The sequence below is a fragment of the Durio zibethinus genome, chromosome 6, assembly GCF_047325235.1.
Source record: "Durio zibethinus cultivar Kanyao isolate XHJ-2024 chromosome 6, ASM4732523v1, whole genome shotgun sequence".
Taxonomy (NCBI): domain Eukaryota; kingdom Viridiplantae; phylum Streptophyta; class Magnoliopsida; order Malvales; family Malvaceae; genus Durio; species Durio zibethinus.
In genome coordinates, this window is record NC_143167.1 from 28,072,658 (window position 1) to 28,080,407 (window position 7,750).

The 7,750-nt window shown below is 28.8% G+C and overlaps 1 pseudogene across 1 annotated transcript; it reads left to right on the plus strand.

The window, feature by feature from the left end:
- The first annotated feature begins 4,906 nt into the window (after nucleotides 1-4,906).
- On the plus strand, nucleotides 4,907-7,537 carry LOC111285640 (uncharacterized; annotated as a pseudogene). The gene is made up of 2 exons (XR_016343348.1): nucleotides 4,907-5,522; nucleotides 6,462-7,537. The product of XR_016343348.1 is annotated as an uncharacterized LOC111285640 (transcript).
- Nucleotides 7,538-7,750: the final 213 nt, after the last annotated feature.

The window sequence follows — 7,750 nt, forward strand, 5'->3', positions numbered from 1 at the left end:
TTTCCACAACGGTAGGCCCAGGGTGCAAAGATCAGGAAAAAGTTGACATGATTGTGTCATGAGCCGTCCACAAATCCTAGATTAAGAGGATAGTTAGGGTTAAGCTTTCGGCCCGTAACACACGGGTCTTCTCAGTCACCTCATCTATATTATTTTATTTGAAATTTTATGATAAATATGAATTTTGATGTTAAAAGGTCCAACTCCAATTGTGACGACACTTGAAGCAATCAAACATTGCAAACGTGTAATATGGTTTATGAAAATCTAATTTAAATAGTATAAAAGACGTAAATGATGAATTTTAAATTATATAAAAGACATAAATTATATGAATTTAAATTTAATTAATTTATATAATTATAGTTAAAATAACATTTAATAAATATAAAATTTCAATTTTAATATTTACAAATTATTGTTATTTGAAACTACAACTTTTAATAATAATAATAATAATAATAATAATAATAATATTATTATTATTATTATTATTATTATTATTATTATTATTATTTCAACAAGTGAATATAATTGTTTGCCATCATATATATATATATATATATATATAGTTTGAGAGAATATGTACTTCAACAAGTGAATATATATTATAACATATATATATGTATTATTATTATTATTTCAACAAGTGAATATAATTGTTTGCTATCACATATATATATATATATATATATGCAGTTTGGGAGAATATGTACTTCAACAAGTGAATATGTATTATAACATATATATATGTATTATTATTATTATTATTATATAAAATTGTAGTTTGAGAGAAAATAAAATTTATAAATATGAAATTTTAAACTTTATATTTATTAAATATTATTTTTAATATAATTATATAAATTAACTTGATTAGATTTCAAATCCATCATTTTTATCTTTTATATTATTTCAAGTTCATCATTTTTGTCTTTTAGAGGTTAAATGTTCAAATTGAAGTTAAACGTTTAGACGGTTAATTAAAATTTAATATTTTAATTTATATAAATAAAAATTAAATGTTATCAATTTATAATAATATAAAATTTTCTTTAATGAAAAATTGATCGTGAAACATACACTCCATTAAAATGATATATCATTTGTCAAGTTTTAAAAATATTTGACGACTTCTTTTAAATTTTTTCGTTTTGTCTCTCTTCAATCATCTTTTCCTTCTTCCCATATTTTAAAATTTCAAATAAAACAAAACAAAAACATTAATTTGAATCATATAAAAAACTTTTATATTTAAAACATCAAACACTGGATGTTAATTGTTTAAAGAAGAATAAGTTGAGTTTTAAGGAGCAGTTCACAAAAACCAAAAACTCTTATATCCAAATTATCAAACACTTGGTACATATCATTTGAAGAAGAATATGTTAAGTTTCAATGAGCTATTTACAAAAGCAAAATGCAAATCACATCAGATGTCTTGGCAAAGTTGTAGGGAATCCCATCAGATACTTGTTCATTGTGAACTTGCGTCGCAAATTACAATAATAATAAATGAAGATTACCTTCTTTGATATATATTTCCTGCAAATGGCTCTCTAGCAAGACAACAAATTTTTTTACTTTTCCTTCCATTGTTATCATTAAAAAGAGATATTGTTGACACATGTGCAAATGGCAAACAACAAAAGCTAGTCAGCAAATCGACTGTCTCCGCTTGCGAAGAACAAAAAACGCTGAGAATGAATTTGAGTGAAAAGATGCAGAAGAGAATTCTGAGTTTTAAAGATGGGCTGAGAATGAATTTAAAAAAAAAAAAGGAATAATTGATTGTTTTGTAAGAGAAAAAAAAAAGAAGAAAAACTGATTGCTTTTTTTATAAATACATATTTGCAATAGTGTCTTTTTTATTTCTACGGTAATTGTAGGGTATTATCACCTCCCTCGTTTCGATATTTGGTTTTAATAATAGAAATGTGTAGTCTTATCCCCTTTGAGGATCAGAAAAAAGAAGAAAAAAAGATGTGAGCTTGTTCAAGGGTTGCTGCTGTCCATAATTCTTGATGATATTTTGTAAAGAGCATTCTCCTTTCAAATTGGTTGTTGCAATTGTGGACTCCAATCCCTTATGGATATTGGAGTTACGACGAAGAGCACTGTAATCTAAATTTGTTGCACTTTTTGTAATGCATATTTGGACTTAGAATTTGGGTGAAAAGATGCATGGATTGAGGTTAAAAGATGTGGATGAAAATTTGAGTTTTGAGAATAAAAATGAAAATAAATTTTTAAAATGAGAAAAAAAAATGATTGCTCTTAAAAAAAAAACTGATAATTATAATTAAGTAAAAAAAATGAGTTTTATTATATCTATCTGCTTCATTCTCTTATTTAAAAGCCAATTCAACCTCAAATTTTTTTTTTTATGCACGATGATGGGGGTATGTGTTTCACAGTTAAGTTTTCATTAAAAAAATTATATTATTATAAATTAATAATATTTAATATTTATTTATATAAATTAAAATATTTAATTTTAAATTAAATAATTAGTCAAACGTTTAATTACAATTTAAGCATTTAACCGTCTTTTATACTATTTAAATAAGATTTTCATAAACCAAAATACACGTTTGCAATGACTGATGGCTTCAAGTGTCCTCACAATTCGGAGTTGGACGTTAAACATCAAAATTCATATTTGTCGTCTTCAATTTCTTGACTTGGTGAACAAAAAAACTTTAAGAAGACATAAGCCTGGGGTTGACCGCAGCCTCTCCCTCCGTCTTAACGTAGGGTCTGCCACTTTAAAACCAAAAAAAAAAAAAATCATATTTATCATAAAATTTAAAATAAAATAATATAGATGAGATGACTGAGAAGACCCGTCCACGTCAATTTTTTCTGGATTTTTACATAAGCCTGGGGTTGACCGCAGCCTCTCCCTCCGTCTTAACGTAGGGTCTGCCACTTTAAAACCAAAAAAAGAAAATCATATTTATCATAAAATTTAAAATAAAATAATATAGATGAGATGACTGAGAAGACCCGTCCACGTCAACTCTTTCTGGATTTTTGTTCCCCGGGGCCTACCATTGTGGAAAACTATAAAAAAAGTATTAAGGAGTTAAAAGCAAGTGGAAAATACGGGGATGTAGGTCCCGCGCCATCATACACTTATATTAGTATAATTTTTATAATTTTTAAAAATTTTAAAATAATATTTAAATAATAAATTTTAATTTTAATTTAAAAATTAAAAAATACATATAAATTATATTAATATAAATGAAATTTTACTTTATATATATTATATATGAATGAGTTTTGGGTTAATAATCCACGCATGTATGATTTATTATAAAATATTATATTTTTAATTTTAACAATTAAAATTTAATTTTTGATAATTATATGTCAAAAAAATTGAAAACATTTTCTTTTTAATCAAAATTAACGGAGTTTTCGAGTTAAGTGGATTAAAGGGAATGATGTACAACCCTAAAAATTGTCAGAGTTTTGGGGTTAGCGTTTTCCTTTTCAGTGTAGGAGAGAATATATAGATAAGATTAGGGACGTCAATCAAGTTTGTTCTCGATGAGTTTCGGTCTGATTCGATCTTATGAGATCAAATTTTTTTTTTTTAATTTTAGGTTTTGGGTCGAGGTCGGATCAAGTAAAATTAATTAACAATCGGGGTCGGATCGGATTCGAGTATGCCTAAAATCTGACTTGATTCGACCCGATATTATTAAAAAATTATTTTTTAATTAATTAATTATATATATTTATATAATGATATTTTAAAATTTTTATATTTAAAAAAAATAATATTTTATTAATTTCGGGTCTGATCGGATTGGATGCGATTTATATAGTGTCGAGTCGGGTCAGATTCGGGTATTAAAAAAATCGAACCAAGTCGGGTTCGGATTTAATAGAGCATAAAAATCGGGTCAGATTCGGGGCGAGCAAAACCCACCCCGAACCCGACCCGATGCCATCCCTAAATATGATCTATGATCGATAAAATAAGATTAATTAATTAATTTTAAAAAATTGATTATTTAAGAGATTAATTAAATTATATTAAGATAATTCTTAAAAATACTTCTTTAGAATTTCGCATAAAACATGCAGCTCATATATATTTGTCAAAAGTTTAAAATGAATATTATACACTTATTAGTATCAAATTAATTCTCATTAATTGTATTAATTAATAATGAAACTAAAAATTATTATTAATTTATTAAAATAAAAACTATTAGATATACAAATAAATATAGTGCTTTTTTGTTGTTGGATTTTCAACAACAACATTTATCAATATTTTAAAAAAATATTTATAAGTAAAATTATTTATCAATATTTTGAAACATAATTTTACTTATAAATAATATTATATTAATAAATAATATATTAATATATTAATAAAAGAATAATAAATAATTTTATTTTAAGTATTTTTATATTAATATAATATTTTAATATTAAATATTATTATTAAAATAAATTAGTTTTGAATATTAATAATTTTAATAACAAATAATTTCATTATATTTTAATAACAAATAATTTTTAATATTTTAATAATTATATTAATATTATTTAAAAAAACAAATCGTTCTAAAAATAAACAAATAACTAAAAATATTTTTTATTAAATTATTCAAATAATAAATAATTTTTTAATTCAAAAAATATAAATATTTTTAAAAAATTATTTTTCGCCGAACAATGGAACTATTTTTTTTTTCTTACCGTGTTAAAATTCTATTCTAGTTTTGTAAGCCACAAACTACACTCCAAATCTACCAACTGTCCTCAATTATTATTATTTCAAAAAGAATAAAAAAAGACCTTTCCTCAATTATTGCTGGGCTGAAGTCAACAATTTATGCTCAACTCCTATTATATGTATACACACACTTGAGTAATAAGGAATATCATTTCTTTTTTTCATGAATACCAAATGCAAATTAATTAGAAAAATGGAGAGGAAGCTCTATGATGCAGCTGTGGAAGGAAGTGTGATTTCCTTGCGCAATTTGCTTCAAGGGGATGCACTGCTTCTTGACAGATTTATCACTGGTCATTACTCTGAAACACCTTTGCACGTAGCTTCCATGCTTGGCCATTTAGAATTCGTTGATTAAATTCTTGCTCGGAAGCCAGAGCTAGCCAAAGAACTTGATTCCCGACAGTCATCACCCCTACACTTAGCAACAGCAAAAGGGTACTTGGATATTGTGAAAAGATTACTACAGGTTAACCCCGATATGTGCCATGTTTGTAACCTTGATGGGAGGAATCCTCTTCATATTGCTGCCATCAAGGGCAAACTTGATGTCTTGAGAGAGTTGGTCCAAGCCAGACCCTCGGCAGCTTGGCTGCTGATGGACGAAGGTGAGACCATTTTACATGCGTGCGTGAGGCACAACCAGTTGGAGGCAATGAAGTTCTTGGTGGAAAGAGTTTCCGATCATGACTTTGTAAATTGTAAGAATTATGATGGCAACACCATCTTGCATCTGGCAATAGCTGCTAAGCAAATAGAGGTATGTACTCTCCCTTGTTAATTTCTCTCATTTTTAGCTTTAATTACTCTCTTTCTTGAGACCGTCGCTTTTGCTTGAAAAAAGTTAAGAATTTAGGCGAGGCAACCTAGGCTTTTAAAAAGAAAAATCTGGGGTTAAGATTTGAGTTTTAAGTTGGTTCACAGCCCGCAAGATGAGCCCTCTGTATTTCCAAATTCCTAGTATCATTTTTCTTTTCTTTCAAGGGGGCAGAGCCAAGGGAGAGGAGGGGAGGCTGGGGTCGAACCCCAGCCTTGTGTCTTTTTAAGGTTATTTTGGCCACTAGAATCGCAGATTTGTTTCTCTTGGTTAAATAAAATAAGTGAAATTTATTCGCAATTTTTTGAATTTATGGTCTTGCATGGCCGATGTGTCCCAACTAAATGAGTAAACGAATCAAGCTATTTGAGTTAGATTAAGAAAAGAATTCAAGCTCTAGTTACTCTAATAATAAATTGATTTGAATTCGAATAGTTTAATTTTTGATTGAAAATATTTGCTAATCTAATCGAATTTAACAAAATTTTTATTTGTTTATATATTTAATAAATAATTAAATAATAAAAATATAATATTTAATATAAATATTTATAATTTTATTATTCTATCAAGTCAAGTTCAAGTTACTCAATTAAATTATAAATCAAATTTCAAAATGAAAAATAAAGCTCGAATTTAATTTTGAGTTTCGGAATTTTGAATTGAACCAAAATCTGAGTTTGCTATCAATTAGGTTTAGCTCAATTACACCCTAAAACCGACAATCCAGAACTTCCGATTAACTCAAATTGGGATAGTTTGCAGTTTAAGTTAGCTAAGTTTCATAAGAGGCTTGCACTCTTTGCCCCTTAGGCCTTTTTTCCTTTTTACTTTGAATTTCCTAAGCTATGTATTGTGCAATTGATATAAACATTCATGCAGGCCATAAACTTTTTGATTTCTAGCACTACAGTGGACGTGAATTGTCGGAATGCAGATGGTTTCACGGTAATGGATCTTTTATCACAAAACCAGAGGGCTGTGATAGATAAGGAGATTATTGAGTCCCTTCGAAGAATGGGAGCTGTACATGCAAAACATAAGCCTTTGTCAACTTGTCAACTTAAATCTGCAAGGATCAAGATCTTAACCTCACCATCTACATCAAATACCGTATCAAAACCTATGAAAAGTAAAGATCGCAAGAAGTTTGTTAATAGGAATGCTGATTGGCTTGAAAGAAAACGCAATACCTTAATGCTGGTAGCTTCCCTGCTAGCTACCATGGCTTTCCAAGCGGGCGTCAATCCTCCTAGTGCCGTTTGGCAGGACACTTCCCCTAGTGGTTCTTCATCAACGGCATCAAATGATTCAAATGAATCACATCACAAGGCCGGGTCTTCCATAATGGCAGATAATTATCCATTTTTATATACCTCTTTCCTCATTTCTAACACAACGGGTTTCTTGGCATCTCTTAGCATCATCCTGTTGCTTATAAGTGGATTACCATTAAGGCGTAGGTTCTTTATGTGGGTTTTAATGGTCATTATGTGGGTTGCCATTACTGCAATGGCATTTGCATATCTGGTATCTATCGCAGCTTTCACTCCTGAAAAAGCAAACTCTTTGCTACTCAGGATAATAGTAATTGCAGTGTTGGTTTGGATCAGCTTGATGCTCCTGCTTCTTCTTGGACACACAATTCGACTGATAATCAGATTGATAAAGTATCTTCGAAAATTAGTGATCAGATTGATAAACGTCATCTCCACGCGCGGTCCCGGAGGTTAATGTGTGCAATCTTGTGGATTTGAAGAAGCCTTGTTACTCACTCATTCCACAAGCTGAGTCGGATAAGAGAAATTCTTCAGCTAGCTTTTGTTATAAAGGCGAAGCTTAAAGGCAGGGCATATGAATCCAAAATCTGTGATGAATTTTATTGATAGGGTAAATTACATGTATGACGGTCTAGATGTATCCTCCTCCGAAATAAATTCTTATTTTAAGACGATTCATTATAGCCCTCTTTTTTTAATCCATCAAAATTTCCTTCTTTTCCATTAAGAAAATCAATGGAAGGAACTGGTTTTTCTTACAAAATTTTCATCGATCCCTTGGAGTAATTTTTTTCAAACGACGTATAGACTTCAAAATTGGCAAAATATGTATCTTATGCCAAGATTTCTGAACTTGAATCGTTACAGGCGCTTGCAGAAACATAGCTGACA